The 22,218-nt window shown below is 45.5% G+C and overlaps 1 protein-coding gene across 1 annotated transcript in view; it reads right to left on the bottom strand.

Moving 5' to 3' along the window:
* The window catches only part of LOC128688480 (sacsin), a 248,249-nt gene that overhangs the window by 204,514 nt on the left and 21,517 nt on the right, over positions 1-22,218 (bottom strand). The window lies entirely within an intron of this gene.

The raw sequence follows: 22,218 nt of genomic DNA, 5'->3' as shown, positions 1-22,218 counted from the left end.
GGAGTGTAGAGGAGAGAGAGAGAGAGAGAGAGAGAGAGAGAGAGAGAGAGAGAGAGAGAGAGAGAGAGAGAGAGAGAGAGAGAGAGAGAGAGAGAGAGAGAGAAAGAAAGAGAGAGAGACAGACAGACAGAGAGAGAGATTTTGGGAGATGTTAAGCAAATGTATAGGAACATTCTGAATGCAACATACAGGGTTATAAACTATTCCACACTGATAGGGTTAACAGGAAGGGTGATGGAGTGGCGATGTACGTCAGAGAAAATTTAAATTGTTGTCTTAGACATGATATAAGATTAGAAAAATCGAACACAGAATCTGTTTGGCTACAGTTTCTCGAGGGTCGTGACAAATTAATTTTGGGTGTGATTTATAGGCCCCCAAACCTTGATAGGGAGTGCAGTAAGCTGTTATGGGACGAAATTCACAAGGCATTTAGATATGAAAATGTTGTGATTATGGGAGATTTTAACTTGATTGGAATAATATGACAGGAAATCTTGAGTCTAGTGACTTTCTTGATACGGTTCAGAATTGCTTTTTAGAACAGGTTGTGACAGAACCAACAGAGGAAACAATCAGCTTAACTTGGTTCTTGCCAAGAAAGAGTCACTAATTAATAATATTGAGGTTAATGATGAGTTTGGGGAAAGTGATCACAAATCATTTAGTTTCAATATGTCATGAAATTACCCAGATAACTGCAATCAAACCTCTGTCCCAGATTATCGCTTGGCCGACTTCATGGGACTGAAAAATTACCTGGATGGACTAAATTGGAATGTCCTGACTATGGGTCAGGTAGGTGATCTTAGTTGCCAATATGGTTCTCTACTCAGAACTTTTGTTCTGAGTAGGGAAATTAGATCTAACAAAAATGGTCCCAAATGAATGAACAATAGATTAAAATATCTCATTGGTCAAAAGAGAGGCATATATAGGCGTATCAAAAGAGGGGATGGGCAGTTAAGAAATCAGTATATTCAATTAAAGAGAGAAATAAAGAAAAGAATAAGAAAATCTAAAAGGGATTTTGAGGCTAAGGTCGCAAGGGATTCAAAGACTAACCCAAATGGGTTCTTTGAGGTATACAGAAGTAAGATTAGGGACAAGATTGGCCCAATTAAGAGTAACTCTGGTCAGATCACTGACAGTGATAAGGATATGTGTGAAATTCTCAATACCTACTTCCTTTCAGTTTTCTCCCAGGGAAATACTAGCGATATTCCTGAAATAATAGATTATGTAGAACAGGATGATAATAAACTATGCACGACTGTGGTAACTAGTGACATGGTCCTCAGACAAATAGAGAAACTAAAGCCTAACAAATCCCCAGGTCCTGATGAACTATTTGCAAGGGTGTTAAAGGAATGTAAATAGGAACTTAGCATACCTTTGGCTAATCTTTTTAACATATCACTACAAACTGGCATAGTGCCTGATAAGTGGAAAATGGCAAATGTAATACCTATTTACAAGGCAAGTGACAGGTCCTTGGCTTCGAACTATAGACCAATAAGCCGTACCTCCATAGTGGGAAAATTTATGGAATCAATAATTGCCGAAGTAATTCGTAGCCATCTTGATAGGCACAGTTTGCATTAATGGGGAGAAATCAGAATGGGGGCACGTCACAAGCGGTGTGCCTCAGGGGTCAGTGTTGGGCCTGTTGTTGTTCACAATTTACAAAAGCGACGTAGATGAGGGAATAAATAACGACATAAGTAAATTTGCTGATGACACCAAAACAGGCCGTCCAATTCATTCTAATGAGGACACTAGAGCACTCCAGGATGATTTGAATAGACTGATGCAGTGGTTGGAGAAGTGGCAGATGCAGTTTAATATAGACAAATGCAAAGTTCTAAATGCTGGACAGGAAAATAACCATGTGACATTTAAACTAAATAATGTAGATTTAGGATTTAGGAGTTCTGGTTAGCAGTAATCTAAAACCAAGACAACAGTGCATTAGTGTTCGCAATAAAGCTAACAGAATTCTTGGCTTCGTATCTAGAAGTATAAATAATAGAAGTCCTCAGGTTGTTCTTCAACTTTATATCCTTGGTTAGGCCTCATTTAGACTATGCTGCTCAGTTCTGGTCACCGTATTACAGAATGGATATAAATGCTCTGGAAAACGTACAGAGGAGGATGACAAAGATGATCCCACGTATCAGAAATCTTCCCTATGAGGATAGATTGAGGGCCCTGATTCTGCACTCTTTAGAAAGGCGTAGAATTAGTGGGGATATGATCGAGGTGTATAAATGGAAAGCAGGAATAAATAAAGGGGATGTAAATAGCGTGCCAAAAATTTCCAGCCAAGGCAGGACTCGCAGCAATGGTTTCAAGCTGGAAAAATTCAGATTCAGGAAGGAGTACAGTTATAGAGGCTAAAACGTTGTGTAATTTTAAAAATAGGTTAGATAAATACGTGAGTGAGTGTGCTGCTGGGTCTAGTGCCGTGCTCCTTCCCTGAGTGGGGGTGACCAGACTGGGTGGGTCATTGGGCTAATCCCGGAGGGGGGGGGGAAGTCATGGACCTGCTCCGCATGGGTCAGTAGGCCTGTTGCAGTGTTCCTTCTTTCTTTTGTTCTTATGTTCTTAATAAGGGACTTTCTGTGTAGTAGTATGTCATTGGTGTCAGCTTGGCCTGTATACCTCGTACATGTACTTGCAGAAAATAAAGATATTCTTCTTCTTCTTCTTCTTATTATTATTATTATTATTATTATTATTATAATTATTATTATTATTATTATTATTATTATATTTCATGCACCATGACAGTGTCTCCATCACAGATGTGACATATACTCACATGAAAGAAGGTAAGTGTTGCCAACTCTACAAAAACACCCCATACAGAATTTTAAAAAACTATATAAATTAAATGTTAAATAACTTGAAACAGCATTCTTCATTTTCGTTATTTATGTCTCGCTGAATTTTAACCTGGTGTAAAAGAAGTTCAAACTTTTAAGAAATGTTAGAGAGGAGCGTTTAAAACATGACAATGTGTCCTTGGGATTCACGATACTGGATTCATTGCATCATCATCCGTCCAATCTGGTCTGAGAGAGAGAGAGAGAGAGTAACTCAAATCTAATTAAGTCAAATCAAATTAAGTTTATTTTCTATGAAGATTACAATGCAGGGTTTACATATTATAGGATATTGTGAAGTTTACATATTATAAAATACTAATTACAGAGAGGGTCACTAGCACTCGTAGCATGACTAGGCATTTCAGGCAGACTAAGATTAATTCAAAACTCTATATTGGTACAGATTATTGAGCATATTGGTATTAAGGCTAAGTAACTGCATTACAGTTCGTAAATTTAGCAATGTGAATGGTTTTGTTTTGGTATAATACATAGTTTCTATACTGGAGCATCACAGGCAAGCTTATGCCTAGTTAAGATTCATTAAGTAATAGTTGTATTACGTATTTCTGATGAATGTAAGTGCAAATTGTAGGGAATCACAGATATCGAGGGAAGGTCTAGGTTGTCTTTTTTATGTGCATATGATTCAAGAGAATAGGCGGTTTTCATGTAGTTAGCTGACGGTGGGATGTGTCAGGGAGATAAGATGTTTCTAACGGTAGTTTTGAAAGTGATGAATGTGTCTACAGTTCTAAAGTTCTCAGGTAGGGTGTTCCAGATTTAGGCCCTTTTATGTACATTGAATTTTTGTATAGGTTTAGCCGGACACAGGGAATGTCATAGAGATGTTTGTGTCTGGTGTTATGCCTATTGGTCCTGTTACAACTATCAAGAAAGGGTTTTAGACCAACGTTAACATTGGAATTTAAGGTTCTGTAAATGTAGGTTGCACAGTAGTAAGTGTGGATGTTCTGAACAGCAAGTTTAGATCTATGAAGAGTGGGGGGGAGTGTGTAGTCTAGGATTGGACTGCGTGATTATTCTTACTGCGGATTTTTACTGGGTTATTATTCGCTTTAGGTGTGTTCCTGCAGTTGATCAACAAGCACAAATAGCATGGGTTAGGCAGGAATAAATGAGTGAATAGTACAATGTGAGATGGACAGATTGTGGCACGTAGTAACGTATCTTGGAGAAGATCCCAACCGTTTTGGATACTTTTTTTGTTATGTGTTGGATATGGGTGCTGCAATTCAGGTTGCTGTCGAGGTGCAGGCCAAGGAATTTGCCCTCATTATGTCTGGCAATAAGAGTGTTGTCGAACTTAATGTTAAGTTGTGCAACACCTGCTCTGTTGCTAAACATAATGTAGAAGGTTTTGTCAGTATTAAGTGTACGTTTATTGGCTGTCATCCAAGTAGATATTTTGAGTAGCTCCTCGTTTGTGGAGTAGGATGCTCTGATCTACTGTGTCAAAAGTGTTTCTTGAGTCAATAAAAAGTCCTAATGGATATACCTTATTATCCAGTGCTGTGTAAAGCAGGTCTAGCATTTTTACAATTGCTTCATTACTGCTTTTATTTTTTCTGAAGCCAAACTGGCAGGAGTTGGGTATGTTTTGAGTATGTTTTTGAGGTAGCATGTTAATGTTGATATTTTTAAGCTAACATGTAACATTAAAATTTAAAACCCACGGCTGTTAGTTGGTTTAACCTCTATATCATGCACCTCATAGCCATCCTTTGGGCGGTAGTCGAAAGCTTACAGAGGTACATAATGGGTCCAGGGACTGGACCACAAAGTTTTGATAGATGAACAAGTTACAAAGGTAATGAACTGTTTACATGTTTATATCCGATCACAATCGTAATGAGTTATTTATGCAGATATTAATTAGGTCACATACACACACAAGCACACACATGCACACACACACACACACACACACACACACACACACACACACACACACACACACACACACACACACACACACACACACACACACACACACACACACACATACACATACGGAAGGGTTAGACTCAGAAGTGTCCCTGTTTGCAGATGATGTGAAGTTAATGAGGAGAATTAAATCTGATGAGGACCAGGCAGGACTTCAAAGAGACCTGGACAGACTGGACACCTGGTCCAGCAAATGGCTTCTCGAATTTAATCCTGCCAAATGCAAAGTCATGAAGATAGGGGAAGGGCACAGAAGACCACAGACAGAGTATAGGCTAGGTGGCCAAAGACTGCAAACCTCACTCAAGGAGAAAGATCTTGGGGTGAGTATAACACCGAGCATGTCTCCGGAAGCACACATCAATCAGATAACTGCTGCAGCATATGGGCGCCTGGCAAACCTGAGAACAGCATTCCGATACCTTAGTAAGGAATCATTCAAGACACTGTACACCGTGTATGTCAGGCCCATACTGGAGTATGCAGCACCTGTTTGGAATCCGCACTGGATAAAGCACGTCAAGAAACTAGAGAAAGTACAAAGGTTTGCGACAAGGTTAGTTCCAGAGCTAAGGGGAATGTCCTATGAAGAAAGATTAAGGGAAATCGGCCTGACGACACTGGAGGACAGGAGGGTCAGGGGAGACATGATAACGACATATAAAATACTGCGTGGAATAGACAAGGTGGACAAAGACAGGATGTTCCAGGGAGGGGACACAGAAACAAGAGGCCACAATTGGAAGTTGAAGACACAAATGAGTCAGAGAGATAGTAGGAAGTATTTCTTCAGTCATAGAGTTGTAAGGCAGTGGAATAGCCTAGAAAATGACGTAGTGGAGGCAGGAACCATACACAGTTTTAAGACGAGGTTTGATAAAGCTCATGGAGCGGGGAGAGAGAGGGCCTAGTAGCAACCGGTGAAGAGGCGGGGCCAGGAGCTAGGACTCGACCCCTGCAACCAAAAATAGGTGAGGTGAGTACATACACATACACACACACACACACACACACACACACACACACACACACACACACACACACACAGGAAGGCATGGACGAGATTGGAGAAAGGGACTACATAGTTGGTACAGTTCAGTCTGGGGAACATATGGTAGTCATTGCAGTGATGTATAACCCACCACAGAACTGCAGGAGGCCAAGTGAGGATCATGAAGAGAGCAACAGAGTAATGGTGGACATACTGGCTGAAGTGGCATGAAGAGCTCAATCGTACAGAGCAAAATTAGTAGTTATGGGTGATTTCAACCACAGGGAGATCGATTGGGAAAACCTGGAGCCTCGTGGGGGTCCCGAAACATAGAGAGCCAAGATGATGGATGTGGTACTGGAAAACCTCATGCATCAACACGTCAGGGACACTACCAGAGAGAGAGGGGAGGATGAACCAGCAAGACTGGACCTTGTGTTCACCCTGAGCAGTTCAGACATTGAGGACTTCACATATGAGAGGCCCCTTGGAGCTAGTGATCACGTAGTTCTGAGTTTTGATTACATAGTAGAGTTACAAGTGGAGAGGGTAACAGGCGTTGAATGGGAAAAGTCAAACTATAAAAGGGGGGACTATACAGGTATGAGGAACTTCTTGCGGGAGTTTCAGTGGGACAGAGAACTGGCAGGAAAGTCAGTAAATGAAATGAGGGAATATGTAACAACAAAATGCAAGGAGGCAGAGCAAAGGTTTGTTTCCAAGGGCAACAGGAACAATGGCAGGACCAAAGCAAGTCCTTGGTTTACCCGGAGGTGTAGGGAGGCAAAAACTAAGTGCATTAGAGAATGGAAGAGGTACAGAAGGCAAAGAACCCAGGAAAATAAGGAGATCAGTCGAAGAGCCAGAATCGAATATGCACAGATAAGGAGGGGGCCCCAGCGACAGTATGAAAATGACATAGCGTCGAAAGTCAAGTCTGACCCGAAACTGCTGTATAATCACATAAGGAGAAAGACAACAGTCAGACCAGGTGATCAGGCTGAGGAAAGAAGATGGGGAACTCACAAGAAACGATCAAGAGGTATGCGAGGAGCTCAACACGAGATTTAAGGAAGTATTCACACTGGAGACAGGAAGGACTCTAGGAAGACAGCACAGAGGGGGACACCAACAGGAAATAGACCAACAAGTGCTGGATGACATACACACAACTGAGGAATGGGTGAAGAAGCTGCTAAGTGATCTTGATACCTCAAAGGCAATGGAACCGGACAACATCTCCCCGTGGGTCCTTAGAGAGGGAGCAGAAATGCTGTGTGCCACTAACCAAAATCTTCAATACATCCCTTGAAACTGGGCAACTACCTGAGGTATGGAAGACAGCAAAGGTAGTTCCCATTTTTATAAAAGGAGACAGAAAAGAGGCACTAAACTACAGACCAGTGTCACTGACATGTATAGTATGCAGAGTCACGGAGAAGATTATCAGGAGGAGAGTGGTGGAGCACCTGGAACGGAACAAGATTATAAACGACAACCAGCACAGATTCATGGAAGGCAAATCCTGTGTCACAAACCTTCTGGAGATTTATGACAAAGTTACAGAAGTAAGATACGAGAGAGAGGGGTGGGTCGATTGCATTTTTTTGGACTGCAAGAAGGCCTTCGACACAGTTCTTCACAAGAAACTAGTGCAGAAACTAGAGGATCAGGTGCTTATAATGGGAAGGGCACTGCAATGGATCAGAGAATACTTGACAGAGAGGCAACAACGAGTCATGGTATGTGATGAGGTATCACAGTGGGCACCTGTGACGAGCGGGGTCCCACAGGGGTCAGTCCTAGGACCAGTGCTATTTTTGGTATATGTGAATGACAGTGGTGTCCCTGTTCACAGATGATGTGAAGTTAATGAAGAGAATTAAATCAGATGAGGATCAGGCAGGACTTCAAAGAGACCTAGACAGGCTGGACACGTGGTCCAGCAATTGGCTTCTCGAATTCAACCCTGCCAAATGCAATGTGGAGAAATTTTCTCCAGGAGGGGGTATCAGCCCCCTTCAGCCCCTTTCAGTCCTGAGGGGCCCAGCCCTCTCAGAAGGGGCAAGCATCTTATTTACTGCTACAGTGAGTAATTGATCCCAGATGCAGTACGAGTATGCGAAGTGGTCAAGCGACCGCTGCTCCTTGCAGTCCTGTGTTGCAAAGTGTAGCTTAATAAAAGATAGTTCATCTCTTACCTTAGCAAGACAATTAAGGAAAATCCTGCTCCCACTTTATTACCATAGTAAAGATAGTGGACATTGTTGTCTATGCTTAATACAGCAAGAATCAAACATTCTGCTTTGCTTCATCGAGGAAGTGGCAAGGAAGCAAAAGTACTAGGTCAGCTTTTCCTTTGTGCTAGGGGAGTAATGGCGTGGGGCGCTGTGGCGTCTTCAGATTACTTTTGACTCTACTGAGAGTGACACTGACGCCAGGATAACCAACAAAGAACGATCTGTGCGTTAGTGTGAACAAAGTGTCTCATAAAACACAATAAACACTTAAGAGAAGTTTGATCAGCTTCTTTAGTGATAAGATTGTGAACAATAAAGACAAATCTTGTGGAACATAGTGTACCAGTGTGCGTTTTCCTAGACTATGGAAGACGTGGACATCCAAGGACACTTCAGCTTCTATCAAGTCACCGATATCTGTCGAAGGTGTGAAGAACACCATAGCTCATGCTACAAGAGCAAGGTAGGTTACGAATTTCTTGTAGTACGGGGGACTGCGCAGTTCTTGAGTCTCAAGGAGTTTGTAATCAACCTATAGTCGGCAGTAAGGGGCGGACTTTTGAGTCCAAACAAGTACGTAATTTGTCAGCAATTAGTGAATGAAATATGCTGACATAACACCCCGTAGGGGTAATTTATAATCTTACAAATTATAAATCTTTACAGCCCGTTGAGAGATGACTTCGACAGCTTCTCAAGACCTCGTCTGCAGGGGCGGCTGTGCAGGCGATGAGCTGTCTTTCTAAGTTAAGTAAAAACTCTTTAAACTTAGCTGGTATTCCCATTTCTCAACATGCAAAGTCATGAAGATCGGAGAAGGGCAAAGAAGACCGCATACAGAGTACAACTAGGTGGCCAAAGACTACAAAACCTCGCTCAAAGAGAAAGATCTTAGGGGAGTGTAACACCGAGCACGTCTTCGGAAGCACACATCAACAAGATAACTGCCGCAGCATATGGGCGCCTGGCAAACCTGAGATTAGCGTTCCGATACTTAAGTAAGGAATCTTTCAAGACACTGTACACTGGGTACATCAGGCCCATTAGCACATTAGGAAATTAGAGAAAGTGCAAAGGTTAGCGACAAGGTTAGTTCCAGAGCTAAGGGAAATGTCCTACGAAGAAAGGTTAAGGGAAATCGGCCTGACGACACTGGAGGACAGGAGGGTTAGGGGAGACATGATAACGACATACAAAATACTGCGTGGAATAGAAAAGGTGGACAGACAAGATGTTTCAGAGAGGGGACACAGATACGAGGGGTTACCCTTGGAAGTTGAAGACTCAGATGAGTCACAGAAATGTTAGGAAGTATTTCTTCAGTCATAGAGTGGTCAGGAAGTGGAATAGTCTGGCGAGTGATGTAGTGGAGGCAGGAACCACACATAGCTTTAAGATGAGGTACGATAAAGCTCAGGGAGCAGGGAGAGAGAGGACCTAGTAGCATTCAGTGAAGAGGCGGGGCCAGGAGCTGAGTATCGACCCCTGCAACCACAATTAGGTGAGTACAATTAGGTAGGTGAGTACACATACGATAACGACTTACAAAACACTGAGAGGAATTGACAAGGCGGACAGAGAGAGGATGTTCCAGAGATGATACACAGCAACAAGGGGTCACAGTTGGAAGTGGAAGACTCAAATGAATCACAGGGATGTTAGGAAGTATTTCTTCAGTCACAGAGTTGTCAGGAAGTGGAATAGTCTGCGAAGTGATGTACTGGAGGCAGGATCCATACATAGCTTCAAGAAGAGGTATGATAAAGCTCCTGGAGTAGGAAGAGTGACGTAGTAGCGACCATAAAGAGGGGGGGCCAGGAGCTGTAAATCGATCCCTGCTACCATAACTAGGTGAGTACAACTACATGAGTACACACACACGCACACACACACACACAGTGTAGTGGGTCACAAGCGCCAGGCTCCGAGGATCTTAGTGCTTTTAGGGCGTGTTTTTAGCAGCTAGAAGCATCCAGTGTTAGTGACAACGTCAGTGATCAACCCTACAAGTGATAACCAATGTGTTAGAAAAAAATAAATAAAGTTAAGGCGAGAGAAAGCCTGAAATTATACAACAAAATTTCAAAGTGCCAGTTCGTTGAGGCCTAGTGGGCACCTGTTGCCACATTGTTACATATATACAAAGTACAAAGCGAGTGACTAAAGAGAAAAGACCAAATAGAATTAAGAGAGGGTGGTAACGACAAAATGTGATGTATCACACAGCGTGAACAAGCTAGCCAGAAAGGGGATATATATATGTATACATAAATATATATAAGCAGAGGTGGTGGCAGCAGTAGGGCCTGGGGAGTAGGCCGCCATAACAGGTTGGTGTCATCTGATAAGTAGAATTACTTACCAAAGTGGAGTAGAAATTATAAAAGTAGCAGTATACAAGTGATAAGGTATGGTAAATGAGGACTCAAAGGGCAAGAGATAAGTATAGCCGGAAGGAAGTCAGAGGCGGAAGGAGCGAAGTGTGGAGTCATCATGCAACGAGCATCGTACAGCGAGCATCGTACATCAGGCATCTGGATGGACGTCCCCTCTGATAACATTGCAAATCTCTACTTGTCTGTAGGTGGCCCAGGAGATCTGAGGTAGAACCGGCCCGGCGGACACTGTAAGCTGGGCTATCTTTAACCCTGCTCCCAGGGGCGATTATCATACACAAAACACCTAGCAGTAGTAGGAAGATAAAATTTGTGGAGCAAGGACTAATGGGACTACAGCCCTGACAACAGTTTCGAGATAATGTTTTAGGACACAAAGACAGTACAATCTGAGAAAAGCAAGTATTGGGTACACATGTAGTAAAGGTAGTGAAAGAGTGACTTGTTAACAACACACGATAGTATTATAATTATTAGAACTACTCTCAGTGTTAATGGTATCTCATTAGTATTGCAGGTACACAGAAGTGAGTTGTAGTTCTGGGACATATAAACAGCAGCGTGCCCACACACACACCTGACAGCGCACACTTACACTGCTGCGGGAAGGGAGCTGGGTCTCGACCCCTGAAACCACATCTACGAGTACACAGCTGATCCTTGGGAATCTGACCGCCCCACCACAGACCCCCACAGACCCTCACTCCCTACTTTTTTCTTCCCTCGCTCCTCCCTCCCCTACTCGATCACTCACTCTACTCTCCTCACTCCTCACTCTCTCTCTCTCTCTCTCTCTCTCTCTCTCTCTCTCTCTCTCTCTCTCTCTCCCTACTCTCTCTCTCTCTCTCTCTCTCTCTCTCTCTCTCTCTCTATCTCTCTCCTCTCCTCTCTCTCTCTCCCCTCTCTCTCCCTCCTCTCTCTCCCTCTCTCTCCCTCTCTCTCCCTCTCTCTCCCTCTCTCTCCCCCTCTCTCCCTCTCTCTCCCTCTCTCCCTCTCTCTCCCTCTCTCTCCCTCTCTCTCGCTCCCTCTCTCTCTCTCTCTTTCTCTCTCTCTCTCTCTCTCTCTCTCTCTCTCTCTCTCTCTCTCTCTCTCTCTCTCTCTCTCTCCCTCTCTCTCTCTCTCTCTCTCTCTCTCTCTCTCTCTCCCCTTCTCTCCTCTCTCTCTCTCCCCTCTCTCTCCCTCTCTCTCCCCTCCCTCCCCCTCCTCTCCCTCTCTCTCTCTCCCTCTCTCTCTCTCTCTCTCCCTCTCTCCCCCTCTCTCTCTCTCTCTGCTCCCTCTCTCTCTCCTCTCTCCTGCTCTCTCTCTCTCTCTGTCTCTCTCTCTCTCTCTCTCTCCCTCTCTCTCTCTCTCTCTCTCTCTCTCTCTCTCTCTCTCTCTCTCTCTCACCCTCTCTCCCTCTCATATGGGTGGCCTTAGAGGACGGAAAACCAGAGATCTGGTAGAAGAACCAGGGAGGAAAGACTGGGAGTTAGAGCTCCAAAAAAGGGAGGAAGAGTGGGGAAGGAAGATAGTAGAGCTTGGTAAGAAAATGGAGGAGCGGATAGCTGAAGAGTGCAGGAAGTGGGAAGTACAGGCCTTAGCAGCAGAAGCTAGGATACAGTGCTTAGAAGAGAAACTGCAAAGCCTGAAACAGATTAGAGAGACAAATGACAATTCAGACGTGACATCAGGAAATTCAAAGTCAGGCGCAGACAAGGGGATGGTAAGCAACAACGGAGACATGCCGTACAGGAAGGCCCTATCAGACCCACGTGGGGCCAGGGAAAAGACGACGAGCACACTGAGATCAAACGACAGGTCTGAAGACAATGATGGAAATTCAGAGTCAGGCGCAGACAAGGGGATGGTAAGCAACAACGGAGACATGCCATACACGAAGGACCTATCAGACCCACGTGGGGCCAGGGAAAAGACGATGAGCACACTAAGATCAAGCGACAGGTCCGAAGAAAATGAAGGTTTGTTATATGCAGAGGTTCTAACAGCCAACTGCAGTAGCAAGGGACAGCTGGCCAGGAAAGACAGTCCACTAAGAATAGATGTTTCAGATATGACAGGGACTGAAGGCAAGAACATGTCAATGGAAGGAAACAAAATGCCTCAGAGGAAGCAGATGGAGACTCAGTGGGAGGAGGAAAGGGCGAGGTCAGTTTTTGTGTACGGGCTCCAAGAAGCCAAGGGGGCCAACTTTGAAGAAATAAAACAGGAGGAGAAAAAAATGATTGAAGGCATCATGAAAACAATAGGGGAGGGCAATATGACCCAGGTGACAAATTTTCAGAGAATTGGGTGGTTTGCGAGTGGAAGGATACGGCCTGTCAGAGTAACTTTCAAGGAAGAATCAGTTCGAATCAGGATTCTGCAAGAGAAAGCAAGACTGAGAGACAAAGAGGGGTACCAGAGAGTATACCTCGACCGCGACAGAACACAAGAAGAAAGGACTACACTGAAAGAGAGGGTACAGAGACGCAAGGAGGAACGAGAAGCAATGAAAATGAGCAGGACCCAGACACAGGAGGAAGGGCAAACACACCCCACAGAATCTCCCACCAAAAGACCCCACCCGCGACATTCCCAACGCAACTGAGCAACCTATACTCCAACCCACTCACTGTTCCCTCTGCCACCAACCCCCATATCACAAACCTCACCCCAACAGCTGTCCCTTATGGGCATTCTGACCCCACCCCCATCAACACATACCCCACCTACACCACAGCCCCATATAGGCCCCCACCAAGGCTCTCCCTCCCCCAACCCCAATATACTTGCATGACCACAATGATAGAAAAGAAACTAAAGGTTTGGTACACAAATGCGGATGGAATAATGAATAAACATGAGGAGTGGAATGAAAGAATCAGTGAAAAATCCCCAGACATCATAGCAGTCACAGAAACAAAACTCGCTGAGATAATAACAGACACAATCTTCCCAACAGGATATCAGATCCTGAGGAAAGATAGAAGGAGTAGAGGGGGAGGAGGGGTTGCACTGCTCATAAAACACCAATGGGGATTTGAGGAAATGGAAGGCATGGACATGATTGGAGAAAGAGACTACATTGTAGGTACAATTCAGTCCGGAGAACATAAAGTAGTCATTGGAGTGATGTATAACCCACCACAGAACTGCAGGAGGCCAAGAGAGGAGTACGAAGAAAACAACAGGGTGATGGTGGACACACTGGCTGAGGTGGCAAGAAGAGCTCACTCGAGCAGAGCAAAGTTACTGGTAATGGGCGATTTCAACCACAGGGAGATCGACTGGGAAAACCTGGAGCCACATGGGGGTCCCGAAACATGGAGAGCAAAGATGATGGATGTGGTACTTGAAAACCTCATGCATCAACATGTCAGGGACACAACCAGAGAGAGAGGGGAGGATGAGCCAGCAAGACTGGATCTTGTGTTCACCCTGAGCAGTTCAGACATCGAGGACATCACTTACGAGAGGCCCCTTGGAGCTAGCGATCATGTGGTTCTGAGTTTTGACTATATAGTAGAGTTACAAGTGGAGAAGGTAACAGGAACTGAAGGGGACAGGCCAAACTATAAAAGGGGGGACTACACAGGTATGAGAAACTTCCTGCAGGAGGTTCAGTGGGACAGAGAAATGGTAGGAAAATCAGTAAACGAGATGATGGAATATGTGGCAACAAAGTGCAAGGAGGCAGAGGAAAGTTTTGTTCCCAAGGGAAACAGAAATAATAGGAAGACCAAGACGAGTCCTTGGTTTACCCGAAGGTGTAGGGAGGCAAAAGCTAAGTGCAACAGAGAATGGAAAAGGTACAGGAGGCATAGGACCCAGGAAAACAAGGAGATTAGTAGAAGAGCCAGAAACGAGTATGCGCAGATAAGGAGGGAGGCCCAGAGACAGTATGAAAACGACATAGCATCGAAAGTCAAATCTGACCCGAAACTGCTGTATAGCCACATTAGGAAGAAGACAACAGTCAAGGACCAGGTGATAAGGCTGAGGAAAGAAGGTGGGGAACTCACAAGAAACGATCAAGAGGTATGTGAGGAGCTCAACACGAGATTTAAGGAAGTATTTACAGTAGAGACAGGAAGGACTCTGGGGGGACAGACCAGATGGGGACACCAACAAGGAATACACCAACAAGTGTTGGACGACATACATACAGATGAGGAGGAGGTGAAGAAACTGCTAAGGGACATCGATACCTCAAAGGCAATGGGACCGGACAACATCTCTCCATGGGTCCTTAGAGAGGGAGCAGATATGTTGTGCGTACCACTTACCACAATCTTCAACACATCCCTGGAAACTGGGCAACTACCTGAGGTATGGAAGACAGCAAATGTAGTTCCCATTTTCAAAAAAGGAGACAGAAAAGAGGCACTAAACTATAGACCTGTGTCATTGACGTGTATAGTATGCAAAATTATGGAGAAGATTATCAGGAGGAGAGTGGTGGAGCACCTGGAACGGAACAGGAGTATAAATGCCAACCAGCACGGATTCACGGAAGGCAAATCCTGTGTCACAAACCTTCTGGAGTTTTATGATAAAATAACAGAAGTAAGACAAGAGAGAGAGGGGTGGGTTGATTGCATCTTCTTGGACTGCAAGAAGGCCTTTGACACAGTTCCTCACAAGAGATTAGTGCAGAAGCTAGAGCATCAGGCGCATATAACAGGAAGGGCACTGCAATGGATCAGAGAATACCTGACAGGGAGGCAACAACGAGTCATGGTACGTAATGATGTATCACAGTGGGCACCTGTGACGAGCGGGGTCCCACAGGGGTCGGTCCTAGGACCAGTGCTATTTTTGGTATATGTGAACGACATGACGGAAGGGTTAGACTCAGAAGTGTCCCTGTTTGCAGATGATGTGAAGTTAATGAGGAGAATTAAATCTGATGAGGACCAGGCAGGACTTCAAAGAGACCTGGACAGACTGGACACCTGGTCCAGCAAATGGCTTCTCGAATTTAATCCTGCCAAATGCAAAGTCATGAAGATAGGGGAAGGGCACAGAAGACCACAGACAGAGTATAGGCTAGGTGGCCAAAGACTGCAAACCTCACTCAAGGAGAAAGATCTTGGGGTGAGTATAACACCGAGCATGTCTCCGGAAGCACACATCAATCAGATAACTGCTGCAGCATATGGGCGCCTGGCAAACCTGAGAACAGCATTCCGACACCTTAGTAAGGAATCATTCAAGACACTGTACACCGTGTATGTCAGGCCCATACTGGAGTATGCAGCACCTGTTTGGAACCCGCACTTGATAAAGCACGTCAAGAAACTAGAGAAAGTACAAAGGTTTGCAACAAGGTTAGTTCCAGAGCTAAGGGGAATGTCCTATGAAGAAAGATTAAGGGAAATCGGCCTGACGACACTGGAGGACAGGAGGGTCAGGGGAGACATGATAACGACATATAAAATACTGCGTGGAATAGACAAGGTGGACAAGGACAGGATGTTCCAGGGAGGGGACACAGAAACAAGAGGCCACAATTGGAAGTTGAAGACACAAATGAGTCAGAGAGATAGTAGGAAGTATTTCTTCAGTCATAGAGTTGTAAGGCAGTGGAATAGCCTAGAAAATGACGTAGTGGAGGCAGGAACCATACACAGTTTTAAGACGAGGTTTGATAAAGCTCATGGAGCGGGGAGAGAGAGGGTCTAGTAGCAACCGGTGAAGAGGCGGGGCCAGGAGCTAGGACTCGACCCCTGCAACCACAAATAGGTGAGTACAAATAGGTGAGTACACACACACACACACACACACACTCACACACACACACACACACACACACACACACACACATACACACACACACACACACACACACACACACACACACACACACACACACACACACACACACACACACACACACACACACACACACACACACACACACACACACACACACACACACACACACACACACACACACACACACACACACACACACACACATACACACACACACACACACACACACACATACACACACACACACACACACACACACACACACACACACACATACACACACACACACATACACACACACACACACACACACACACACACACACACACATACACACACACACACACACACACACACACACACACACACACACACACACACACCACACACATCACACACACACACCATACACCACACACACACATACACACCACACACACACCACACACACACACACACACACACACACACACACGCACATACACACACACACACACACACACACACACACACACACACACACACACACACACACACACCCTCCACCACTTGACACAAACACTAGACACAAACACGTACCACCCCTTCCCTAACCACCTCACCTTAGCCACCTACCCCTCCCCCAAACCACCTAACCCCTCCCCAAACCGTCTAACCCCTGCCCAAAAACCTCCCTCCCTCCAATAACCATCCTCCCCCTCCCCCACAACCATCCATCCCCTCTCTCCCCCAAACCATCTAACTCCCTCCCCCAACTATCTCTACCCCTCCAATAACCATCCTCCCCCTCCCCCACAACCATCCATCCCCTCTCCTAACCATCTATTCCCCTCCCCCTAACCAGGATGAGGACAAGGGGTTCCAAGGACGAATCTGAGAGGGAGGAATGGGAGATAGAGCTCAAAAAAAGGGAGGAAGACTGGGGAAGGAGACTAGATGAGCTGGAAAGGAAGATGGAAGAGAGGTTAGCAGCAGAATGCAGAAGGTGGAAGCAACAGGCCACAGAAGCAGAAATCAAGATAGAGAGATTAGAAGAGGAGCTGAGACATCTGAAACAGCACAGAGACAAAGATATTACAGAAGTAGCATCGGCAATGGCTACATCGAACACAGACAACAGGTCCGAAGGAAGCATGGAAACTAAACTGTATGCAGAGGTCCTGTCAAACCCACATGGGGCCAAAACAAAGACAGGGAGCACTCTAGGACAGAAAGAGAGGTTGGAAGACATCGAAGGAACTAGGACATGTGCAAGGACCTTACCAGATACCTGTGGGGGCCAGGAGCAGGTGAGCAGGAAGGATAAACCAAGAAGCATAGGGGCCATAACGAGGGAAGGGACTGAAGGAAGGAACACTCCACGGGAAGGAACTAAAACACATCAGAGGATGCAATGGGAGTCACAGTGGGAGGTGGAAAGGGAGAGATCCGTGTTTGTCTATGGGCTAGACGAAGCTAAAGGGGAAACTTATGATGAAAGAAAGCAGGAGGAGAAAAAAGCGATTGAAGACATCATGAAGGTGATAGGCGAGGGGGACATGACCCAGGTGGCAAATTTTCGGAGAATTGGGTGGTTCACAAAGAAAAGGAATCGACCTCTCAAAGTAATTTTCAAGGCAGAATCAACCCGAACCATGATCCTGCAGGAGAAAGCACGGCTGAGAGGCAAGCAGGAGTTCCGGAGTGTGTACCTCGACCGAGACAGAACACAGGACGAAAGGAAGACAATGAAAGAGAGAGTTCAAAAACGAAAGGAGAAATGGGAGGAAATGAAAAAGGAGAGCAGAATAACCCAGGATCAAATGGAAGGACAAGCGCACCCCCCAGAAACACCTGCAGAAGGACTCCAGCCACGACACCCCCAAGGCAACTGAACAATCCAAACCAACCATCACACACCGATCCCTCTGTTTCCACCCCCCGCACCACAGTTACAGTATTAGAACAGAAGTTGAAGGTTTGGTACACAAATGCAGATGGATTAACGAATAAACATGAAGAATGGCAAGAAAGAATCAATGAGAAGTCCCCAGACATCATAGCAGTTACAGAAACAAAACTCATGGAGACAATAACAGATGCAATCTTCCCACCAGGATACCAGATCATGAGGAAAGATAGAAGGGGCAGGGGGGGAGGTGGGGTTGCTCTGCTCGTAAAAAACAGATGGAAATTCGAGAAAATGGAAGGAATAGATGAGACGGGAGAAAGAGACTACATAGCAGGTACACTTCAGTCGGGGGAACACAAAGTGGTCATTGCAGTGATGTATAATCCACCACAGAACTGCAGGAGGCCAAGAGAGGAATATGAAGAGAGCAACAGAGCAATGGTGGACACACTTGCTGAGGTGGCAAGAAGAGCTCACTCCAGCAGAGCAAAGTTGCTGGTTATGGGGGATTTCAACCACAGGGAGATTGACTGGGAAAACCTGGAGCCACATGGGGGTCCCGAAACATGGAGAGCCAGGATGTTGGACGTGGTGCTGGAAAACCTCATGCACCAACATGTTAAGGACACTACCAGAGTGAGAGGGGAGGATGAACCAGCAAGATTGGACCTTGTGTTCACCCTGGGCAGCTCAGACATTGAGGACATCAAGTATGAGAGTCCCCTAGGAGCTAGCGACCACGTGGTTCTGTGTTTTGAATACATAGTAGAGCTGCAAGTGGAGAGAATAACAGGAGTAGAATGGGAAAAACCTGACTATAAAAGAGAGGACTACATAGGGTTGAAGAACTTCCTGCGGGAGGTCCAGTGGGACAGAGAACTGGCAGGAAAGATAGTAAATGAAATGATGGAATATGTAGCAACAAAATGCAAGGAGGCAGTGGAAAGGTTCATTCCCAAGTGCAACAGTAACAACGGGAAGACCAGAACAAGCCCCTGGTTCACCCGACGGTGTAAGGAGGCAAAAACAAAGTGCAATAGAGAATGGAAAAAGTACAGAAGGCAGAGAACACACGAAAATAGGGAGATCAGTCGCAGAGCCAGGAATGAGTACGCACAGGTAAGGAGGGAGGCCCAGCGACAGTATGAAAATGACATAGCATCGAGAATCAAGACTGACCCGAAACTGTTGTATAGCCACATCAGGAGGAAGACAACAGTCAAAGACCAGGTGATCAGATTAAGGACAGAAGGTGGAGAACTCACAAGAAATGATCAGGAGGTATGTGAGGAGCTGAACAGGAGATTTAAGGAAGTTTTTACAGTAGAGACAGGAAGGGCTGTGGGAAGACAGAACAGAAGGGAACATCAAGAGGGAATATACCAACAAGTGTTGGATGACATACGAACAACTGAGGAGGAGGTGAAGAAGCTCTTAAGTGACCTTGACACCTCAAAGGCGATGGGACCGGACAACATCTCCCCATGGGTCCTTAGAGAAGGAGCAGAGATGCTATGTGTGCCTCTAACCACAATCTTCAACACATCCCTTGAAACTGGGCAACTACCTGAGAAATGGAAGACAGCTAATGTAGTCCCCATATTTAAGAAAGGAAACAGAAACGAGGCACTAAACTACAGACCTGTGTCTCTGACATGTATCGTGTGCAAAGTCATGGAGAAGATTATCAGGAGGAGAGTGGTCGAACACCTGGAAAGGAACAAGATTATAAATGAAAACCAGCATGGGTTCATGGAAGGCATATCTTGTATCACAAACCTCCTGGAGTTTTATGACAAGGTAACAGAAGTAAGACACGAGAGAGAGGGTTGGGTAGATTGCGTTTTCCTAGACTGCAGGAAGGCCTTTGACACAGTTCCCCACAAGAGATTAGTGCAGAAGCTGGAGGATCAGGCACACGTAAAAGGAAGGGCACTGCAATGGATAAGGGAATACCTGACAGGGAGGCAGCAACGAGTCATGGTACGTGAAGAGGTATCACAGTGGGCGCCTGTTACGAGCGGGGTCCCACAGGGGTCAGTTCTAGGACCAGTGCTATTTTTGATATATGTGAACGACATGATGGAAGGAATAGACTCTGAAGTGTCCCTGTTCGCAGATGACGTGAAGTTGATGAGAAGAATTAAATCGGACGAGGATGAGGCAGGACTGCAAAGAGACCTGGAGAGGCTGGACATGTGGTCCAGTAACTGGCTTCTCGAATTCAATCCAGCCAAATGCAAAGTCATGAAGATTGGGGAGGGGCAAAGAAGACCGCAGACAGAGTATAGGCTAGGTGGACAAAGACTACAGACCTCACTCAGGGAGAAAGACCTTGGGGTGACCATAACACCGAGCACATCACCGGAGGCACACATCAACCAAATAACCGCTGCAGCATACGGGCGCCTGGCAAACCTGAGAATAGCGTTCCGATACCTTAATAAGGAATCGTTCAAGACACTGTACACTGTGTATGTTAGGCCCATACTGGAGTATGCAGCACAGTCTGGAACCCACACCTGGTCAAGCACGTCAAGAAGTTAGAGAAAGTACAAAGGTTTGCAACAAGGCTAGTCCCAGAGCTCAAGGGAATGTCGTACGAGGAAAGGTTAAGGCACGTGACAGAACACAAGAAGAAAGGACTACGCTGAAAGAGAGGGTACAGAGACGCAAGGAGGAACGAGAGGCAATGAGGAAGATGAGCAGGACCCAGACACAGGAGGAAGGGCAAACACACCCCACAGAATCTCCCACCGAAAGACTCCAACCGCGACAATCCCAACGCAACTGAGCAACCTAAACCATAACCCACTCACTGTTCCCTCTACCACCAACCCCCACATCACAAACCTCACCCCAACAACTGTCACTTATGGGTATTCTGACCCCATCCCCATCATCACAAAAACCACCTACACCACAGCGCCCCATAGGCCCCCACCAAGGCTTTCGCTCCCCCAACCCCAATATTCTTGCAGGAAAACAGTGATAGAAAAGAAGCTGAAAGTTTCGTACACAAACGCGGAAGGAATAACGAATAAACATAAGGTGTGGAACGAAAGAATCAGTGAGAAATCCCCAGACATCATAGCAGTCACAGAAACAAAACTTGCTGAGACAATAACAGATGCAATCTTCCCACCGAGATATCAGATCCTGAGGAAAGATAGGAGAATAGGGAAGGAGGGGTTGCACTGCTCATAAAAAAACCCGATGGGCATTTGAGGAAATGGAAGATATGGACATGATTGGAGAAAGAGACTACATAGTAGTTACAATTCAGTCTGGAGAACATAAAGTAGTCATTGGAGTGATGTATAACCCACCACAGAACTGCAGGAGGCCAAGAGAGTATGAAGAAAACAACAGGGCGATGGTGAACACAGTGGCTGAGGTGGCAAGAAGAGCTCACTCAAGCAGAGCAAAGTTACTGGTAGTGGGCGATTTCAACCACAGGGAGATCGACTGAAAAACCTGGAGCCACATGGGGGTCCCGAAACATGGAGAGCCAAGATGATAGATGTGGTACTTGAAAAACTCATGAATCAACATGCCAGTGACACTACCAGAGAAAGAGGGGAGGATGAGCCAACAAGACTGGATCTTGTGTTCATCCTGAGCAGTTCAGACATTGAGAACATCACTTAGGAGAGGCCCCTTAGAGCTAGCGATCACGTGGTTCTGAGTTTTGATTATATAGGAGAGTTACAAGTGGAGAAGGTGACAGGAATTGAATGGGAAAAGCCAAACTATAAAAGGAGGGACTACACAGGTATGAGGAACTTCCTGCAGGAGGTTCAGTGGGACAGAGAACTGGTAGGAAAATCAGTAAACGAGATGATGGAATATGAAGCAACAAAGTGCAAGGAGGCAGAGGAAAGGTTTGTTACAAAGGGAAACAGAAATAATAGGAAGACCAAAGCGAGTCCTTGGTTTACCCGAAGGTGTAGGGATGCAAAAACTAAGTGCACCAGAGAATGGGAAAGGTGCAGGAGGAAAAGGACCCAGGAAAATAAGGAGATTAGTAGAAGAGTCATAAACGAGTATGCATAGATAAGTAGGGAGGCCCAGCGACAGTACG

This window comes from Cherax quadricarinatus, chromosome 1, assembly GCF_038502225.1.
Source record: "Cherax quadricarinatus isolate ZL_2023a chromosome 1, ASM3850222v1, whole genome shotgun sequence".
In the NCBI taxonomy this organism is placed as follows: Eukaryota; Metazoa; Arthropoda; class Malacostraca; order Decapoda; family Parastacidae; genus Cherax; species Cherax quadricarinatus.
Note: the sequence above shows the minus strand (reverse complement) of the source record. Positions and strands in the feature narration are given on the sequence as shown.